At 39.6% G+C, this 22,281-nt stretch overlaps 2 long non-coding RNA genes across 3 annotated transcripts; both read left to right on the forward strand.

Annotated features, from left to right (window-relative positions):
- Positions 1-1,209: 1,209 nt before the first annotated feature.
- Positions 1,210-12,259, forward strand: LOC140930928 (uncharacterized). Of its 2 annotated transcripts, none has more exons than XR_012164902.1 (5): positions 1,210-1,353; positions 7,209-7,266; positions 9,441-10,652; positions 11,215-11,272; positions 12,046-12,259. It is a non-coding gene; the product is annotated as an uncharacterized lncRNA (long non-coding RNA). The 2 variants fall into 2 exon arrangements; XR_012164903.1 differs by lacking the exon at positions 1,210-1,353 and adding an exon at positions 5,529-5,686.
- A 2,565-nt stretch (positions 12,260-14,824) lies between these two features.
- Positions 14,825-16,608, forward strand: LOC140929617 (uncharacterized). The gene is made up of 3 exons (XR_012164749.1): positions 14,825-14,982; positions 15,564-15,621; positions 16,395-16,608. It is a non-coding gene; the product is annotated as an uncharacterized lncRNA (long non-coding RNA).
- Positions 16,609-22,281: the final 5,673 nt, after the last annotated feature.

Below are 22,281 nucleotides of genomic sequence, written 5' to 3' on the forward strand. Positions count from 1 at the left end.
CGTACTGTTAAATTTAAGGTTCCTTCAGGAATACCACGTTAGGAAGGGGAAATTAGGGGTACCGCAATACCGTAAGAAAAATTGGCAAATACGAAATCCCGTGTCGAAAATCGACGAAATACCGATACCGCTTTTATGATCGGTCACGCTGTATCCATCTCGCTTGTTTTTTTTTTTGTTTTTTTTTAATCTCTAGCATGTATACACCAGCAATCAACCTCTAGTCAGCCTTCGCAAGAAAACGTGAGAAGATCTCGAATTGAACGGTACAACGATCGGAAAGCCAGGTCATTGGATGTCGCACCAATTTCCTGATCATAGAGTAACTGCCCGAAATTGTGTATTCATTGACTGTTAAGTCTAAAGTCTTCCAAATATTGACCTACATTAGACATAGGAGGCCAAATGACCGGTACCGCAATACCGTGAAGGACGGCTTCTTTTACAGAATACGGCTGGATCATACTGCAATACCGCACATTAAAATCAAAATTACCGAGATACCGCTAGAAAAAAAAAAAAAAACCTCAATACTTCAATATAATACCGTAAATCCCATGTCCCCCTCAGCTGTTGGCAATGTCTACGTCGGGGTTTTGTTAACAGAATCAAATTCTTGGAATCTTTTCAATGCACAAAATGGGATTTATTGCGCATCTTATGATCAACGAAAACCATCACCATGTAAGATGCTGCCACCTCTACATTAAGCAACTAGTTATTCATACTATGAGCAGCGCCTTCATCTCGTGATCCGTCCCGGGGGGAGGATAACTTCAGCGTTTTGTGAGCGTGCTTTCACCTTTAGCATAAAATTCCTGTGGAGGGTCACATATAATGGCCTATACGGGGATGCTCCACCCAAAAGGGACCTTTTTCAGGCTTCAGGTATAAGAAAGGGTAGGGAAGTCGAATACGTTCTTGTTTTATGATATTCATTTTTAAAAGACAGTCCATTCACAGCAGTTAAAAGTTAAAGGGATGCAAAATGATTCTAAACTAGGTCAGGTGAGAAAGCGGTGACATTTGTCATATAAGGTATACGAAAGGGGCACCTTGTCCGTCAAAAATGGTATATAAACTCCGATCTGTAAGGAGTTGGACTCTGGTACTGCGCCTCCGCTATTAGACTTTGCGCAGATCAGCACGAGGTTATGAGTTTCAAAACATTCGTGATGTTTTGTGAATGGCCGGTGATTGATCGCTACCACTTATATATACCATTTAAAAGCTTTCTTACTCTATCAGTTAGACTGTATTCGTCTACGGAAGAAGACAGTGCATAATCGGGTTAAGCAGCTTGGCGTTTTGAAAACTCCTTAACTGAAAATGTCTATGACGTCCGTACACAAGGTATGTTTTACTTTACATGTTTTACTTTACGTTTACTTGAAACTACATTTTCACAATTTTCAAAAATGTGTAGCAATCGGACAAGGAAAAAACTACATTTAATGCGATTGAAAAATATCGGTATGGCCTCTGAAAAACTGTATGCCTAAAAATCATATTACCTAACAATACTGCTAATAACGATAATTCAATTGAGTGATCCGCGTATAAAAGATTAATTGGAGACGGGGATAGGATGATTTATATTCGGAAAACTGGGCGTACCTCTGAAACATTTCTTACTGCCTACAGTTACTCTCTGTGGGTAAAAAGTAATTGGAATTCTTTCAAGAAATATGCGTTTTTATTTACCTTTGCCCACATGTACAGTTACACTCAACTGGTAAAGAAAAAAACAAAACAAAACAAAAACAACAATAAAAACAAAAGCAGTATAACCACTATCACGAATTCCGCGTTTTTATTGCTAGGAATGGTTAAGGTGCTTATTCTTTTCCTACTCTATGTCAGGCCTTTTTGATATCATTTTTTAGTAGTCTAATTTATTTTTCTTTACTCATACAGATTGCACCTTGGTCAGAAATTGTATACCGCAAAGTGGTCGATCTTCCCCGCAAAGAAGGTACATGTGATCTGACACTCATCAAACTATGAGATAGAATTAAGTTCATTCACTGCATGCTGTATAATTACTAGAGATAATCCCTGATTACGGATCCGCGTTCGTCACTTACGGAAACGAAATCGAGTCAAAATGAGTCCAATTTCCCGGCCGAGATGCCCCTGGAAAAATTAAAAGGTGCGGCTAATCAACAGTCGCCCGAGACAGCTCGAAAATTCTGCCTTTATGCCACATGAACTCTAGCAAAGGATGCGTTCTGACGAACGCGACTTTTGCAAAAGCTTTTTTAAAGTTCTCCATGCTCTCAACTTTTGTCATGCGCGTTGTCACCCTCGTGACTCGAAGGACTAAGAAAAACGAGAGAATACTGGTAGTCACGATCCCACTGATGTCGTAGCCTGCGAAAACATCCGTTTCTCCTCGCTCTTCGCCGCTGGGGACGTTTCCTCCGCGCGAAACGTTTCCAGCGGCGAAGATCGAGGAGAAACGAATGTTTTCGCAGGCTACTGATGTCGCAATATCTTTTAAGACAAGACAAGGCAAGACAAGACAATTCTTTATTTGGAGTCTTATACAGTCCGATGTACATCGACTTTATCCAAACAATCTAAAGCTTTCTTACTCTATCATTGTCATTAACATTGATAGCCAAAACATATTTTATTATGTCAATAGAGAAAAGAAAAATCTATTGGGGATCTGCTTTTCAAAACACTATTTAATTTGAGCGATTTTACAAAACTAATTTCGCCATATGACATTTGTTACTACTTTTCAGAATCGCCTTCAACGATCTCGCAAAATCACAGCAATTTTCCTGCTGCTTTCGCATTGGTGGAAAAGGCAAAGAAACCAGGGAAATCTATGACACTGATGGGTGGATTTTAGACCATACTAGATGGATCTTGAAAACAGCGATATCGGGCTTGTTCAGAGCCACATGTCAGTTGTCGGGAAATTCTAGATTAAAGATTAAAAAAGTTAATTATTAATATCTGTTATTTAATCCACGCTGTTTATAAGCTCTATAGAAAGGTAACACTTCTCCATTCCACCTAGATTAATCATTTTGATTACAATGGAACCTTGTGTAAACTCTGGTTTGCTTACGCTGCGCGATCGTTTACGCCACTTTATTTTTGGCAGTCTTTAAACAGTTCTATCGCAAAACGAAGAATTAAACCTTTTGGAACCAAACATTTGCATAAATAAAGAGGTTCAGCGTATGTAATACCTCTTGATAGTAGAAAATCAGAAGAAGCGATGATTCCTAATTTGATTTTTGGTACCGTCATGTGAAAACCGAGAAAAAGTAAAATTTGAAATATCTCTAAGGGTGCGTTCCTTTGGGATGATCCGGATCAGGATCAGTGATCGGAGATCACTCGGATCATGTTAGATCAGATGAACCGATGAATCCACTCTGGACAAGGATTCATTGGTTCATTTGATCTACCATGATCCGAGTGATCTCGGATCACTGATCCTTATCCGGATCAAACCAAAGGAATGCACCCTTTAAGAAGCTAGCCAAGGTGACTTGCACCCGTTTTGAATAGAGGGGATAGTAAGGTCCCCAATAACATACAATAGACCCCCTGATTCACTTTTGCCAGTTTCGTCAAAAGAGTGCGAAAGAGAGTGGCCTTAACTAATTTACCACCTGTCTAGTCTCAATGGAACGTTTGACCTCGAAACAGAGCGGAACAAACAATACAAATAAACAATATTACCCAACTGAGACCACATTGACTTTAACTACCGATCTGATCTGCCCGAAGTGGGCGAAAAACAATTAACCGCAGTTCTTCTCGACATGAGTAAGGCTTTTGATAGCTTCCATCACTGCAGTGGTTCCAACGCTATGAAGTACACTTCCCTCTCCCCAGGCATTATTTCTCCTGAATATCCCCCTTGGCTAAGAGGTAAAAAAAGTATGCTTCTATGAATCCCAGCCGCGGTGGGGGGAGGGGGTGCTCGGGATTTCAAGTGATATTTGCTCCTTCGAATAGTTATTTTACAGAAAAAAGTCGCTGGCTGACCCTGTATAGTTGCTTGAGTGATTTGTGTCCCTAACTTTTCTCGGCGAAATTCGTGACCCCGTCATTAAATGCGAATAAAGAATAAAGATTACTTTAAAATCTTCAAGATGAATGGGCTTTCATGCGCAAATTCAGGTGGAAGTTTTATTCTCACGTGTAAATTGACTTTCACCCTTTGAACACTTTCCTCTCCATGTCGCACCTGATTACTTTTTTCTTCAATTGACTTCAAATGATCTTTTAAATCAAAATTGTATAAAATTCAAACTTTAATAGCGTTAAACTTAAACAACACTTTAGCACTTGTTAAATAGGTTCCTTCAGGAATGCCACGTCAGGAAGGGGACATTAGGGGCTACCCAATAGTGCAATACCGTAAGAAAAATTGGCAAATACCGAAATACCGTGTCGAAAATGGACGAAATACCGATACCGCATTTATGATTGGTCACGCTGTATCCATCTTGCGTGTTTTTTTTGTTTGTTTGTGTAGAAAGAATGTATACACCAGCAATCAACCTCTAGTCAGCCTTTCCGAGTAAACGTGATAAGATCTCGAATTGAACAGTACAACGATCGGAAAGCCAGGTGATTGGATGTCCCACCAGTTTCCTGATCATAGAGTAACTGTCCGAAATTGTGTATTTATTGACTGTTAAGTCTAAAGCCTTCCAAATATTGACCTACATTAGACATGAGAGGCCAAATGAACGGTACCGCAATACCGTGAAAGACGGCTTCTTTTACCGAATACCGTTACCCAGAAGGATGAAAAACCGCATACCCGCAGGGCTGGATGATACTACAATACCGCACATTAAAATAAAAATTACTGAGATACCGCTAGAAAAAAAAAATCTCGATACTGCAATACCGTAAACCCCCATGTCTCCCTCACATGTTGGCAATGTCAGGGTTTTGTTAACAGAATCAAAATCTTGGAACCTTTTCAATGCACAGAATTGGATTTATTGCGTATCTTATAATCAATGAAAACCATCACCATGCAAGGTGCTGTCACCTCTACATTAGGCAACTAGTGATTCATATTATGAGCAGCGCCTTTCATCTTGTGATCCGTACGGGGGTGGAGGGGGGGGGGGGGGGGGAATAACTTCAGCGTGTCGTGAGCGTGCTTTCACCTTTAGCACCAAATTCCTGTGGAGGGTCACACATAATGGCCCATACTGGGATGCTCCACCCAAAAGGGACCTTTTTCAGGCTACGGTATAAGAAAGGGTAGGGAAGCCGAATACATTCTGGTTTTATGATATTCATATTTAAAAGGCAGTGCATTGACTGCAGTTAAAAGTTAAAGAGATGCAAAATGATTCTAAACTAGGTCAGGTGAGAAAGCGGTGACATTTGTCATATAAGGTATAGGAAAGGCGTACCTTGTCTGTCAAAAATGGTATATAAACTTCGACCTGTAAGGAGCTGGACCCTGGTACTGCGCCTCCGCTAGTAGACTTTGCGCAGATCGGCACGAGGTTATGAGTTTCAAAACATTCGTGATGTTTTGTAAATGGCCGGTGATTGATTGAAAGCTTTCTTACTCTGTCAGTTAGACTGTATTCGTCTACGGAAGAAAACAGTTCATAATCGGGTTAAGCAGCTTGGCCTTTTGAAAACTCCTTAACTAAAAATGTCTATGAAGTCCGTAGACAAGGTATGTTTTACTTTACATGTTTAATTTTACGTTTACTTAAGATGACTCGACCCAGTTTTTTTGGGGGGGTACCATCCTACTTTGAAGCTCTTTGGTATCCCCACCTTTACGTTTATGGTAAGTCTAACACATAGAATGGATAACATATAGATCAGTCTACAATATAACATAAAATTTTTGGCGATCGCAGTAAATGTCGCGTGGTTATAATGCCACGCCCCTTTGAGGTCTGAGTCGAAAATCGGCTGTTGCCGGCATTTTTTCGTGAAAATCTCTCGGCTACACATAGTGCGCATTAGTGCCTTGCGCTGAACAGAGTTTCACCAAAATCGCAAAGCCCCAATTCGAGAAATTCAGCGGTTTCCAAATTTAGGTCATAATTTATGCAAAGTGATAAGCAAACTTTACACGGATTATATATAATAAACTATGAAATTCATCCCTTTATTTTGGGCATCGTTATAACAGATGGGTCCTTGTAAGTCAGCAAAACGCTTAAGAGCCTTGTAAATGCGCGCGATTTCGAGCAAAGCAAACATATAGAAATTATAGTTTTCGCTATTTGTTGACGTTTGTCAGCTTTTAAGAGTCCTTCTCACGAAAAAAAGCATTTTCTTAAAAAATCTGTATTTTTTTTTCCTTCAAATTTTTTCAGGGCCACAATTGATTAACTAACTACCCGGACTCTGAATTTCATGATCATTGAAAAACTGTGACATTATCTTCTATAAGCCCAAACTTGAGTAAACATTGAAGATTTTTAGCGTTTTGGCTGAGTTTGTGCTTTGGGAGTTGTCTATTGTTTCTAGTCTGTCATGATACAGCATTCTTGTTCAGCACGCGTGCAATGACCGCGCTTGGCTGACTTCCGAATGCTCGCCGAGATATTATAATTTTGGTACAGTGAGACAGGCCATCGCGTGATACATAGAGGTTTAACTAACAATTTTTAATCAATTCTCGTGCTTCTTGTGTCTTTGCAAAAAAATCAAGAAGTGCTACACACTAAATCTACTTACTATTAAAAAAATATCATTTTTTCATAGGTTTAATGCAAGCCAATAATTAAACCAAATCGTGACGGGAATATCTCGGTGAGCATTCGGAAGTCAGCCAAGCATGGTCATTGCACGCGTGCTGAACAAGAATGCTGTATAATGACGGACTAAAAACAATAGACAAAAGATTAATTGGAGACGGGGATAAGATGATTTATATTCGGAAAACTGGGCGTACCTCTGAAACATTTCTCACTGCCTACAGTTACTCTCTGTCGTTAAAAAGTAATTGGAATTCTTTCAAGAAATATTCGTTTTTATTTACCTTTGCCCACTGTTACGCTCAACTGGTAAAGAAAAAACAAAGCAAAACAAAACAAAAACCACAACAGCTTAATCACTATCACGAATTCCGAGTTTTTATTGCTAGGAATGGTTAACGTGCTTATTCCTTTCCTACTCTATGTCAGGCCTTTTTGACATCCTTTTTTAGTAGTCTAATTTATTTTTCTTTACTCATACAGATTGCACCTTGGTCAGAAATTGCATACCACAAAGTTGTCGACCTTCCCCGCAAAGAAGGTACTTGTGATCTGACACTCTGCATGATGTATAATTACTAGAGATAATCACTGATTACGGATCCGAGTTCGTCACTTACGGAGACGAAATCGAGTCAAAATGAGTCCAATTTCCCGGCCGAGATGCCCCTGGAAAAATTAAAAGGTCCTTCTAATCAACAGTCGCCCGAAATAGCTCGAAAACGCTGCCTTTATGTCACATGAACACCAGCTTAGGATGCGTTCTGACGAATACTGGCAGTCACGATCCCACTGATGTCGCAATATCTTTTAGGATATATAGAAATGTAGGGGTGGGGGATGGGGAGGGGGTGGGGGAGGGGTTGAGGCATCATTGCATGTGCCTCGAGACTAGTCATCGATTAGGTGACATTCATTTTGCTCGTTAATCGAGTGAAGAAGCTTTATGTGTTTCAAACCTCCTCCTCTTCCTTTTCTCTTTTTCCCAACCTAGCTCATGTATGAATGAATTTTACGTATGTTATTTTCAAATATATATATTTAACAATTATTCGCCGAAGGCGAAGTTAATACTGTTGAATAATCCCCGAGACGAAGTCGAGGGGATTATTCAACAATATTAACTGAGCCTGAGGTGAATAATTGTTTTAGTATATTCACACGAAGTGATCTCAACAGAATCAGAAAGGAAACCATTAAAAACGATTAGTTTGATTGACGGGTGAATTCATGCGTGAACACGCAGCCGTAAACAGTGGATGCGCAAAAGGTAGATCTTTAGAGTATCTTCAAACATGGCAGATGATAGTTTTAATCTATTTGTATTGAGTTTTGTAAGCTTTAGGATTAACTGTTTAAAAGAAAACGCCGAAAATTTAAATTACAACCCAATTCTGAGAAGAAAAGTAGAACTTTAGTTGTTTCTGTCAACTCACCGTGAATGAGAAAGTTTTCTTTGTCGCTTCTTGCAAATGCTGTCAACAGCGGCTACGATCAAGGTGAGCGTTGTTTATCTCCAATGTTCTTTGCCTTGTTATTTTGCTGGCACGTACAATTTTCGAAAATTTTTGCCTTCCTCTTTTCTCCATAAATTAACTTCTATTTTTAGGCAAAATTGGTCTTGCGAGAAAAACCCGAAATCACAAAACAGTGACAAAGCGACCTCGTTTTCCTCTGTAGTGGTAAACCAGGGTAAACATAGCTTCGAGAGTACAAAAAATCAGCTACAGTAAACCACTTCACAATAAATCACACTGTTTAAACACCATGAAGTCTTTTCTTGCCTTCAAAGTCATCAGCATTTGGATATTCGTGTATTTTCAAAAAGGCTTTACTAAGAAACTTTGGCAAAACACCCAGTTCACGACAGCGGTTTTGTTCTGCTTTATATTCACCGCCTAGCGCGGTGAATATTACGTCATAGTCCGAGATGGCTAACCAATCAGATTGCTTGAATTACCAAGATCACTGAGTGTGTATATACTAAATATATCTATTCTTTTGGCTTTTTTTGCGCCCTTCCCATTACTGGGCTTATCTTGATTGCTTGTGTTTGAGATAATGACATAGCGACCTCAGCCATTTTATTGGCGTTTACTGATAATTCTCTTGATAATGAGCAATAATGAGTAAACGAACTCAGGCAATATGTAGTGGTTATAGGACTGAGTGGAGTCCAATTCGGTCTCTAATAATGTTATAAACAAAATCGGACGACAGCGTAGCGGGAGATTTTGTCACGAGTATGATTAGTAACGGTAACAGGTGTGTGTGGAGTCCAATTACTTATGCATGACTGTCCTAAGGCCGAAATCAGGGCAGTTGATAGCCAATCAGAATTGAAAATTTTGTTAAAGTTATGATTACAGATCGAATTGGCCACATGAAGTTCTTTTACCAATTAATCATGTTTATAAGAAAATTTGTGTTATTTTAGGCTTTTTAAAATCAAAACACTAGAAATTCAGGCTGAGAGTTTTTTTGCAAGCAGAAAAAAAAGCCATTTAAGCGAGCGCGTACTGTCCACGTGACCTGTTACAGTCTCCTTTTTTCTAAGTGATTACTATTATCCTTAACATTGATACCCTAAACATATTTTATTATGTCAATAGAGAAAACAAAAATCTAATGGGGATCTGCTTTTCAGCACACTATTTAATTTGAGCGATTTTACAAAACTAATTTCGTCATATGACATTTGTTACTACTTTTCAGAATCGCCTTCGACGATCTCGGAAAATCACAGCCATTTTCCTGCAGCTTTCGCATTAGTGGAAAAGGCAAAGAAACGAGGGAGTTCTATGACAATCATTTTCTCTTGCTGTTAGTCAATAAATGGTTATGAAGGGTGGATTTTAGACCATATTAGATGGATCTTGAAAACAACGATATCGGGTTTGTTCTTTCCTACATTTGATTGGGTTTTTTGAAGCTTTGAAAAACTGATTATTAACGCTCCACATGTCAGTTGTCGGGAAATTCTAGGTTAAAAAATTAAAAAAGTTAATTGTTATTATCTGTTATTTAATTCACACTAATTAAGCTCTATACAAAGGTAACACTTCTTCATTCCGCCTAGATTAATCATTTGGATTACAATGGAACCTTGTGTAAAGTCTGATTTGCTTACGCTGCGCGATCGTTTGAGGCCCTTTATTTTGGGCAGTCTTTATTAAACAGTTCTATCGCAAAACAACGAATTAAACCTTTTGGAACCAAACATTTGGATTTTCTCGGGATTTCAAGTGATATTTGCTTCTTCGAATAGTTACTTTACAGAAAAAAAGTCGCTGGCCGCCCCTGTAGAGTTGCTTGTGTGATTTGTGTCCCTAACTTTTGTCGGTGATAACTTCAGCGTTTCGTGAGCGTACTTTCACCTTTAGCAAATTCCTGTGGAGGGTCACATATAATGGCCCATAAGGGGATGCTAAACCCAAAAGGGACCTTTTTCAGGCTTCAGGTATAAGAAAGGGTAGGGAAGTCGAATACGTTCTGGTTTTATGATATTCATATTTAAAAGACAGTGCATTCACAGCAGTTAAAGTTGAAGGGATGCAAAATGATTCTAAACTAGGTCAGGTGAGAAAGCGGTGACATTTAATGTCATATAAGGTATACGAAAGGGGTACCTTGTCTGTCAAAAATGGTATATAAACTCCGACCTGTAAGGAGTTGGACCCTAGTACTGCGCCTCCGCTATTAGACTTTGCGCAGATCAGCACGAGGTTGTGAGTCTCAAAACATTCATGATGTTTTGTGAATAGCCGGTGATTGATCGCTACCACTTATATATGCCATTTGAAAGCTTTCTTACTCTATCAGTTAGACTGTATTCGTCTACGGAAGAAGACAGTGCATAATCGGGTTAAGCAGCTTGGCGTTTTGAAAAGTCCTTAACTGAAAATGTCTATGACGTCCGTAGACAAGGTATGTTTTACTTTACATGTTTTACTTTACGTTTACTTGAAACTACATTTTCACAAATTTCAAAAATGTGTAGCAATCGGACAAGGAAAAAAACACTTTTAATGCTATTGAAAAATATCGGTATGGCCTCTGAAATACTTTATGACTAAAAATCATATTACCTAACAATACTGCTAATCACGATAATTCAATCGAGTGATCCGCGTCAAAAAAATTAATTGGAGACGGGGTAGGATGATTTATATTCGGAGAACTGGGCGTACCTCTGAAGCATTTCTCACTGCCTACAGTTACTTAGTGTCGGTAAAAAGTAATTGGAATTCTTTCAAGAAATATGCGTTTTTATCTACCTTTGCCCACATGTACAGTTACACTCTATTGGTAAAGAAAAAACAAAGCAAAACACAAACAACAATAAAAACAAAAGCAGTATAACCACTATCACGAATTCCGCGTTTTTATTGCTAGGAATGGTTAACGTGCTTATTCTTTTCCTACTCTATGTCAGGCCTTTTTGATATCCTTTTTAAGTAGTCTAATTTATTTTTCTTTACTCATACAGATTGCACCTTGGTCAGAAATTGCATACCACAAAGTGGTGGACCTTCCCCGCAAAGAAGGTACATGTGATCTGACACTCATTAAACTATGAGATAGAATTAAGTTCATTCACTGCATGCTGTATAATTACTAGAGATAATCCCTGATTACGGATCCGCGTTCGTCAATTACGGAAACGAAAACCAGTCAAAATGAGTCCAATTTCGCGGCCGAGATGCCCCTGGAAAAATTAAAAGGTGCGGCTAATCAACAGTCGCCGGAAATAGCTCGAAAATTCTGCCTTTATGCCACATGAACTCCAGCAAAGGATGCGTTCTGACGAACGCGAATTTTGCAAAAGCTTTTTTAAAGTTCTCCATGCTCTCAACTTTTGTCATGCGCGTTGTCACCCTCGTGACTCGAAGGACTAAGAAAAACGAGAGAATACTGGTAGTCACGATCCCAATGATGTCGTAGCCTGCGAAAACATCCGTTTCTCATCGCTCTTCGCCGCTGGGGACGTTTCCTCCGCGCGAAACGTTTCCAGCGGCGAAGATCGAGGAGAAACGAATGTTTTCGCAGGCTACTGATGTCGCAATATCTTTTAAGACAAGACAAGACAAGACAATTCTTTATTTGGAGTCTTATACAGTCCTGTGTACATCGACTTTATCCAAACAATCTAAAGCTGTCTTACTCTATCATTGTCATAAACATTGATAGCCAAAACATATTTTATTATGTCAATAGAGAAAAGGAAAATCTAATGGGGATCAGCTTTTCAAAACGCTATTTAATTTGAGCGATTTTACAAAACTAATTTCGTCATATGACATTTGTTACTACTTTTCAGAATCGCCTTCAACGATCTCGCAAAATCACAGCAATTTTCCTGCTGCTTTCGCATTGGTGGAAAAGGCAAAGAAACCAGGGAGTTCTATGACACTGATGGGAGGATTTTAGACCATACTAGATGGATCTTGAAAACAACGATATCGGGCTTGTTCAGAGCCACATGTCAGTTGTCGGGAAATTCTAGATTAAAGATTAAAAAAGTTAATTATTAATATCTGTTATTTAATCCACGCTGTTTAAGCTCTATAGAAAGGTAACACTTCTCCATTCCGCCTAGGTTAATCATTTTGATTACAATGGAACCTTGTGTAAGGTCTGGTTTGCTTACGCTGTGCGATCGTTTGCGCCACTTTATTTTTGGCAGTCTTTAAACAGTTCTATCGCAAAACGAAGAATTAAACCTTTTGGAACCAAACATTTGCATAAATAGAGGGGTTTAGCGTATGTAATACCTCTTGATAGTAGAAAACCAGAAGAAGCGATGATTCCTAATTTGATTTTTGGTACCGTCATGTGAAAACAGAGAAAAAGTAAAATTTGAAACATCTCTTAGGGTGCGTTCCTTTGGGATGATCCGGATCAGGATCAGTGATCCGAGATCACTCCGATCATGTTAGATCAGATGAATCGATGAATCCACTCTGGACAAGGAGTCGTTGGTTCATTTGATCTACCATGATCCGAGTGATCTCGGATAACTGATCCTTATCCGGATCATTCCAAAGGAATGCACCCATTAAGAAGCTAGCCAAGGTGACTTGCACCCATTTTGAATAGTGGCGATAGTAAGGTCCCCAATAACATGCAATAGACCTCCTGATTCACTTTTGCCAGTTTCGTCAAAAGAGTGGGAAAGAGAGTGGCCTCATAACCAATTTACCACCTGTCTAGTTTCAATGGAACCTTTGACCTCGAAACAGAGCATAAATAAACAACATTACCCAACTGAGACCACATTGACTTTAACTACCAATCTGATCTGCCCGCTGTGGGCGAAAACCAATTAACCGCAGTTCTTCTCGACATGAGTAAGGCTTTTGATAGCTTCCAACACTGCAGTGGTTCCAACGCTATGAAGTACACTCCCCTCTCCCCAGGCATTATTTCCCCTGAAAATCCCCCTTGGCTAAGTGGTAAAAAAAGTATGCATGTATGAATCCCAGGCGCGGGGGGAGGTGGAGGGGGGGGGGAGGGGGGGTGCTCGGGATTTCAAGTGATATTTCTTCCTTCGAATACTTATTTTACAGAAAAAATTCGCTGGCTGACCCTGTATAGTTGCTTGCGTGATTTGTGTCCCTAACTTTTCTCGGCGAAATTCGCGACCCCGTCATTAAATGCAAATAAAGATTACTTTAAAATCTTCAAGATGAATGGGCTTTCATGCGCAAATTCAGGTGCAAGTTTTATTCTCACGTGTAAATTGACTTCCACCCTTTGAACACTCTCGTCTCCATGTCGCACCTAATTACTTTTTTCTTCAATTGACTTCAAATGATCTTTTAAATCAAAATTGTATAAAATTCAAACTTTAATAGCGTTAAACTTAAACAACACTTTAGCACTTGTTAAATAGGTTCCTTCAGGAATGCCACTTCAGGAAGGGGACATTAGGGGCTACCCAATAGTGCAATACCGTAAGAAAAATTGGCAAATACCTAAATACCGTGTCGAAAATGGACGAAATACCGATACCGCATTTATGATTGGTCACGCTGTATCCATCTCGCGTGTTTTTTTTCTTCTTTTTTAGAAAGAATGTATACACCAGCAACCAACCTCTAGTCAGCCTTCCCGAGTAAAAGTGAGAAGATCTCGAATTGAACGGTACAACGATCGGAAAGCCAGGTGATTGGATGTCCCACCAGTTTCCTGATCATAGAGTAACTGTCCGAAGTTGTGTATTTATTGACTGTTAAGTCTAAAGTCTTCCAAATATTGACCTACATTAGACATGAGAGGCCAAATGAACGGTACCGCAATACCGTGAAGGACAGCTTCGTTTACCGAATACCGTTACCCAGAAGGATGAAAAACCGCATACCCGCAGGGCTGGATGATACTGCAATACTGCACATTAAAATCAAAATTACTGAGATACCGCTAGAAAAAAAAATCTCGATACTGCAATACCGTAAACCCCCATGTCCCCCTCACCTGTTGGCAATGTCAGGGTTTTGTTAACAGAATCAAAATCTTGGAACCTTTTCACTGCACAGAATTGGATTTATTGCGTATCTTATGATCAACGAAAACCATCAACTTGCAAGGTGCTGTCACTTCTACATTAGGCAACTAGTGATTCATATTATGAGCAGCGCCTTTCATCTTGTGATCCGTACGGGGGTGGGGAAATAACTTCAGCGTGTCGTGAGCGTGCTTTCACCTTTAGCATCAAATTCCTGTGGAGGGTCACATACAATGGCCCATACGGGGATGCTCCACCCAAAAGGGACCTTTTTCAGGCTTCAGGTATAAGAAAGGGTAGGGAAGTCGAATACGTTCTGGTTTTATGATATTCATATTTAAAAGACAGTGCATTCACAGCAGTTAAAGTTGAAGGGATGCAAAATGATTCTAAACTAGGTCAGGTGAGGAAGCGGTGACATTTAATGTCATATAAGGTATACGAAAGCCTCACCTTGTCTGTCAAAAATGGTATATAAACTCCGACCTATAAGGAGTTGGACTCTGCTACTGCGCCTCCGCTATTAGACTTTGCGCAGATCAGCACGAGGTTATGAGTTTCAAAACATTCGTGATGTTTTATGAATGGCCGGTGATTGATCGCTACCACTTATGTATACCATTTGAAGCTTTCTTACTCTATCAGTTAGACTGTATTCGTCTACGGAAGAAGACAGTGCATAATCGGGTTAAGCAGCTTGGCGTTTTGAAAACTCCTTAACTGAAAATGTCTATGACGTCCGTAGACAAGGTATGTTTTACTTTACGTTTACTTAAAACTACATTTTCACAAATTTCAATCCATGGCCAATTACTGGTGAAAAATGTATAGCGATCGGACAAGGAAAAACCACTTTTAATGCGATTGAAAAATATCGGTATGGCCTCTGAAAAACTGTATTGAAAAGACTAAAAATCATATTACCTAACAATACTGCTAATAACATTAATTCAATCGAGTGATCCGCGTCAAAAAGATTAGTTGAATTGGAGACGGGGATAGGATGATTTATATTCGGGAAACTGGGCGTACCTCTGAAACATTTCTCACTGCCTACAGTTACTCTCTGTCGGTAAAGAGTAATTGGAATTCTTTCAAGAAATATGCGTTTTTATTTACCTTTGCCCACATGTACAGTTACACTCAATTGGTAAAGAAAAAAAGCAAAACAGCACAAAAACAACAATAAAAACAAAAGCAGTATAACCACTATCACGAATTCCGCGTTTTTATTGCTAGGAATGGTTAAGGTGCTTATTCTTTTCCTACTCTATGTCAGGCGTTTTTGATATCCTTTTTTAGAAGTCTAATTTTTTTCTTTACTCCTACAGATTGCACCTTGGTCAGAAATTGCATACCACAAAGTGGTCGACCTCCCCCGCAAAGAAGGTACATGTGATCTGACACTCATCAAACTATGAGATAGAATTAAGTTCATTCACTGCACGCTGTATAATTACTAGAGATAATACCTGATTACGGATCCGTGTTCGTCACTTACGGAAACGAAATCGAGTCACAATGAGTCCAATTTCGCGGCCGAGGTGCCCCTGGAAAAAAAAAGGTGCGGCTAATCAACAGTCGCCGGAAATAGCTCGAAAATTCTGCCTTTATGCCACATGAACTCCGGCAAAGGATGCGTTCTGACGAACGGAATTTTTGCAAAAGCTTTTTTAAAGTTCTCCATGCTCTCAACTTTTGTCAAGCGTGTTGTCACCCTCGTGACTCGAAGGACTAAGAAAAACGAGAGAATACTGGTAGTCACGATCCCACTGATGTCGTAGCCTGCGAAAACATCCGTTTCTCCTCGCTCTTCGCCGCTGGGGACGTTTCCTCCGCGCGAAACGTTTCCAGCGGCGAAGAGCGAGGAGAAACGAATGTTTTCGCAGGCTACCGATGTCGCAATATCTTTTAAGACAAGACAAGACAATTCAATTCTTTTTTTGGAGTCTTATACAGTCCTATGTACATTGACTTTATCCAAATAATCTAAAGCTTTCTTACTCTATTATTGTCATTAACATTGATACACAAAACATATTTTATAATGTCAATAGAGAAAAGGAAAATCTAATGGGGATCAGCTTTTTTAAAAACGCTATTTAATTTGAGCGATTTTACAAAACTAATTTCGTCATATGACATTTGTTACTACTTTTCAGAATCGCCTTCAACGATCTCGGAAAATCACAGCAATTTTCCTGCTGCCTTCGCATTGGTGGAAAAGGCAAAGAAACCAGGGAGTTCTATGACACTGATGGGTGGATTTTAGACCATACTAGATGGATCTTGAAAACAACGATATCGGGCTTGTTCAGAGTCACATGTCAGTTGTCGGGAAATTCTAGATTAAAGATTAAAAAAGTTAATTATTAATATCTGTTATTTAATCCACGCTGTTTAAGCTCTATAGAAAGGTAGCACTTCTTCACTCCCCCTAGATTAATCATTTTGATTACAATGGAACCTTGTGTAAAGTCTGGTTTGCTTACGCTGCGCGATCGTCTGCGCCACTTTATTTTTGGCAGTCTTTAAACATTTCTATCGCAAAACGAAGAATTAAACCTTTTGGAACCAAACATTTGCATAAATAGAGGGGTTTAGCGTATGTAATACCTCTTGATAGTAGAAAATCAGAAGAAGCGACGATTCCTAATTTGATTTTTGGTACCGTCATGTGAAAACAGAGAAAAAGTAAAATTGAAACATCTCTCTAAGGGCGCGTTCCTTTGGGATGATCCGGATCAGGATCAGTGATCCGAGATCACTCGGATCATGTTAGATCAGATGAACCGATGAATCCACTCTGGACAAGGATTCATTGGTTCATTTGATCTACCATGATCCGAGTGATCTCGGATCACTGATCCTGATCCGGATCATCCCAAAGGAACGCACCCTTTAAGAAGCTGGCCAAGGTGACTTGCACCCATTTTGAATAGTGGCGATAGTAAGGTCCCCAATATCATACAATGGATCCCCTGATTCACTTTTGTCAGTTTCGTCAAAAGTGTGCGAAAGAGTGTCCTCATAACCAAGTTATCACCTGTCTAGTCTCAATGGAACCTTTGACCTCGAAACAGAGCGGAAATAAACAACATAACCCTACTGAGACCACATTTACTTTAACTACCGATCTGACCTGCGCGCTGTGGGCGAAAAACAATTAACCGCAGTTGCTCTCGACATGAGCAAGGCTTTTGATAGCTTCCATCACTGCAGTGGTTCCAAAGCTAAGGCAAGGCATTATTCAGTGCCCCTATCCCCCTTGGCTAAGTGGTAAAAAAAGTATGTATGTATGAATACGCTTTGATTGGGCGGGAGCGATGGTGTCAGTAAGAGTATACATAAAGATAACCCTGGTGATGATACATCTTTCATTAACAATAACAGGGCTAGAAATCAAGGACAACACGGTGTCTAAGCATGCGCGTAAAAGTCAAATTACAGAGATTAAAAAATGGCGACGATATAAGGCTTTGTATGAGAAAATTTAAAACTTAAACCTAGTAATTTTGTTTAAGTGTGTACTCAAAATGCCCACGTCTGAAATGTACAAGGAAAGTGTCAAGATTATTCACCTTCATTCTCACACTCTAAGGAATTTTCTACGATTTGCCACAGACCACGGAATATAACTCATTTTTGTTGCTTCAAGTGTCTTAAAATGACTCGTAGTAGTCAGTCATCTTAAGTTTCTCTTGCAGCCACTACAAGTGTTGGTTCACCGATTGCTCATATCTCTTTGAACTCTTCGAGGATTGATCTTTCTATTTTATGCTACCTGGAGCCATAAAAGCTTAAATTCGTCCTGCCAAACGAATTACAAAAGTCCCAAAACTGTCTCTCATAGTCGATCTCTTGGGGGGAAATGACCGCGATGGTAAGCAAAAACTTCGAGTGAAATCGAGTGAAAAATCATGAAACTCTGAAACAGTTGCCGTCTTCGAAGGACTCTGGGATCGAGCTTTTTGAAGGATTCCCGTATATTCAAGCAATCATGAATTCGCGTGACATGCTGGTGTGACTCAGTGTGACAATAACGCTGTTGATTGCGCAATAATGTACAGTATCAAGAAAACTTCGGTTTTTCTTCCTTTGAACATGCATTTATTATAAGTAGTTGGCAAATGCTATATTTACACTGCTTAATCATTAGATCCTACCGTTTTTCACGAATTTTATCCAAAGGAAAGAAAAATTACATGAGCCCACCCCAATCCCTTATATGGCCTATACAGCGATGTGCCGCTGGACCAGGCTATGGTTTTCGTCGTCTCTGTCCTAAACAGGGGTATATGATTTCGCACGCCTAAACAGGGTACACAATTTCGTTCACGTGCTTATATGGCCTATACGAGTAGGTGCTTTAAATGCATTCTTGATACACTTTAATAACCCTACTTAAAGTACCTACCCCTATACGGGGATGTGCCGCTGGACCAGGCTATGATTTTCGTCGTCTCTGTCGTAAACAGGGGTATATAATTTCGCACGACTCTGTCCTAAACAGGGTACACTCTTTTGTTCAAGTCTGTCCTAAACAGTGTGCATGATTTGTGCTGGTCTGTTCTAATTATAAACAGGGTGTTTAAATAACACTTTGTCTTTATCGCCTCTCATTATTGGCGTATTTAGTGTTTTTACATTACCTTTGTATCAAATTTCCAACTGCCACTCGTCATCTATATATTTGAATTGTAAAGACTTTCCGATTCTTCATTAAATCCCCTGAAGAAGGACGGCTTGTCCGTGCGAAATATCGGGAAACCTCAAGTCGTTTTTCTCTTTGCTGTTTAGTTATTTATGTATGAGGGTCTTAATGGGGTTAACCGATAGGCGTAAAACGGTCAAAAATTTAGTCGATAGCCGTAAAAATTGAAAAATTTTAACCCTTATTTGTAAATAGGGTAAGAAAGAGTTAACCGTAAAGGAAATTGTACCCTAGATTTGTTAATTTTAAGGAAGGTGCTAAACTCACTTATGGTTGCGTTATTTATTTCCCGGCTACTTTGACTGCGTGCACACGTTAGACCAAGAGCGTTTTAGTTGTGACAAAGACCTAGACTCCATCTCTGCCGCTCTCTCGCGGAAGCAATTTTTTCCATAGCATAAATCTGGCTTCTTGCCGGGGATTAAAATTTTCGATTTTCAGAACTGCACAGGAGGTCGTGTCCTCGAAATACTAGTGAAACAACACCCAGAGATGTCACTGTTTGTAAAACTCGTTGCCAATAAACAACAGTTCCCTGTTTTTCTCTGACGCTAAGGTAGACATTGCCATGCCAAGTCCCTGTTCGGCGTCCGTCCACGCAATCTCGGTGAAGGCATTTAGGTGGCGTATCTGAGAAAAAAATCGCTCGGTCCACGTGACCCGAAACGCATGAGCCGCGCTGAATAATGAGGCCTACGGACAAGGCAACGGCAGACAGTCTTTCTGTACAGTCCTTCGCTATCATTAAAAACACTGGACACGGGAATTTTGTTATTGGCCGTTTTCAAACTAGAGCTAGAAATGGACTATTCGTCTGAGACTAGCCTGTGCATCCTCAGGAATCGTTACACGTACTTACCCATCCCCAGACTTCTTTACCCGTACGTAAACATCCTTAGCCATCCTTTCCCGTACTTAGACATCCCCAGCCATCCTTACCCGTACGCATAATACACAACAGAAAAATCATTTCTGTAGGTACTGACAATGACGACAACATTTACGTGCTGATGACCAAAAACGAAAAAGCGGAGAGAGTTTCTATGGCTAGCATGCTCCTCTTCAACCATCACGCTCAGTTCAAACACCATTTTACCTTTGATGTCCACTTCTGACAGCTGTGACAACAAAGGCGACAGATAGTGGCCTCGTTCTTGTACCGGGACATTTGAGTCTTGGCGGCCGCACAACTTCGAAGAACGTAATGGCAAATGCAGACAAACACTATGCAATGATAGTAGATGAGAGAGGAAACCGTATGGACCGCCTTTGCGACGACACATTAGAACGTATCAGAGATATCGCAGTTGTTGATGACTGTGTCATGGTGTTAGATTGGTATTCCTCCAATGTATTTGTCTTCGCTGACAAGTCTGCGAGCAAAGATTATCGTTCCACTTCAATTTGCCAAGAACTAAGTCGTCGTTGCAAATTCCATGTATCAGGTAATGATTAAGAAGATATTCCCTTTTCACGATTCTCTAAAATAAGAAAATTTCCAGTGGGGAAAGTTGCTCGTGCCATAACGTTTTATCCAAGAAGCAAACAGGTCATCATTGCATCACAGACAAAAGATGACCGCTCACAACTACTGATGTTGTACAGCACCGAAGGCAAATTTGAACGCAGCATTGATCTTAACGTGGAGAGGGGCTACCTAATAACTGGGGCTGCAGTGACAACGGAAGGTCGCATCTGTGTAGCCGCATTAAATTTCTTGGAAGAAAAAGGAAAGATCTTTGTGTTGTAATACCTGCTATTCTTTTAAGGCAATAGTAGTTACGGCCCGAACTTATCTTTTTCGCATAAATTGCGTACACATCAACCATAACATATGAAAGTGAACATGAAAACATTTTGGCTTGACCGGGAATCGACCCTGACCTGTACAGTGACCGGACCCAATACTCTGTCCATTGAGCTAATCAAGCCAACTAGAGATCAGGCTATTGTGTTCCGAATATTCGCGATGATTCAAGTGACAACCATAAAGAGGGAACACGTAAGCGCGCATGATTTGGGTACAATTTCCCGCGCGCTCAAATTTTTCGTTCGCTATCCTTTCTTTCTTTATCAACAAAAACAAACAAACCTAACAAAAAAAAAAAGAAACACGAAAGCAAAAACAAAATAATAATAATAATAATAATAATAATAATAATGATAATGATAATGATAATGATAATGATAATGATAATGATAATGATAATGATAATGATAATGATAATGATAATAATAATAATAATAATAATAATAATAATAATAATAATAAAAAACAAAAAAAAACAAAACAAAAGGAAACAACGGTGTGATACACTATAACAGACTAAAGATAAAGATCGAGCGTAGGAGCGTAGGTGAATCACGGCATGGGCCTCCATCTATTTCGAGTTATTGCCCTGCCAAAAAATATAAGAGGGTTGCTCTAACTTTATGAGGGTATAATTATAACAACCTTTAAGATAAGTAAGGGACGAGGAGGGAGGTCGGAGGATTTGAGGCTTAATACGGTAAAAGATAGCTGATCCCCCATTAAATGTTATTTTACGGAAGTAACTCGTAACTTGTAACTCTTAATAACTTTCGTGATCCCCCCCAAAGTTTTTGCACCCACACTTACCTTTCGAAGTGTATATTTACTGTTTTTTTTTTTTTTTTTGCACAGAAAAGATCATAATCAACATCAGGACGGAAGAAGGGCAACAAGAGGATGCCCCCCCCAAAACAATTGCCCTTTTGGGTTTCTCAATTACGAATGAACTCAACTTTTGTTCTCCTACAAATTAAGTGACCTTTCCTCTCCCCCCCCCCCCCCATCAAAAAGAATCCTCCGACCAGCCCCCCTCCCCCCCGCGATAAATAATGACTGATTCCTAAGTTCACAAATGTGTTATAATACTGATGAATAATACTGATGTCCTTTGTCTTGGGCCATCGAGGCTATGTATAATTCACTGTTAGGAATCACCTTGCCTCCAATTCCTTTGATGATATTGTATAAGTAGTTTTGTCATAATCCGTAAGGGTCACTTTTCAGTGACTTTTGATCACTTTTGAAAATGTATGTTAACTAGCGTACAAAACGTAAAGTTCGTATAAAAATGGGAATGTCCACAATGTTTATCGACGTTGTACATGTGTGCGTGTGCCTTTTTTTTTATCCGGCATCTCAAGGAAACACGGACCATCACCTGTGTAATGACTGCTACATTAAATTTAGCAACACGACTCGTGATTAATTCTCGCTAGAAACTTGTAAGGCAGAGCTCCACTTGAAAATTAAATAAGCTGATAAAATAAACTAACAGATAAACAAACACACAGAAAGCCGGGAC

Source organism: Porites lutea, chromosome 3 (assembly GCF_958299795.1).
Source record: "Porites lutea chromosome 3, jaPorLute2.1, whole genome shotgun sequence".
Classification (NCBI taxonomy): Eukaryota; Metazoa; Cnidaria; class Anthozoa; order Scleractinia; family Poritidae; genus Porites; species Porites lutea.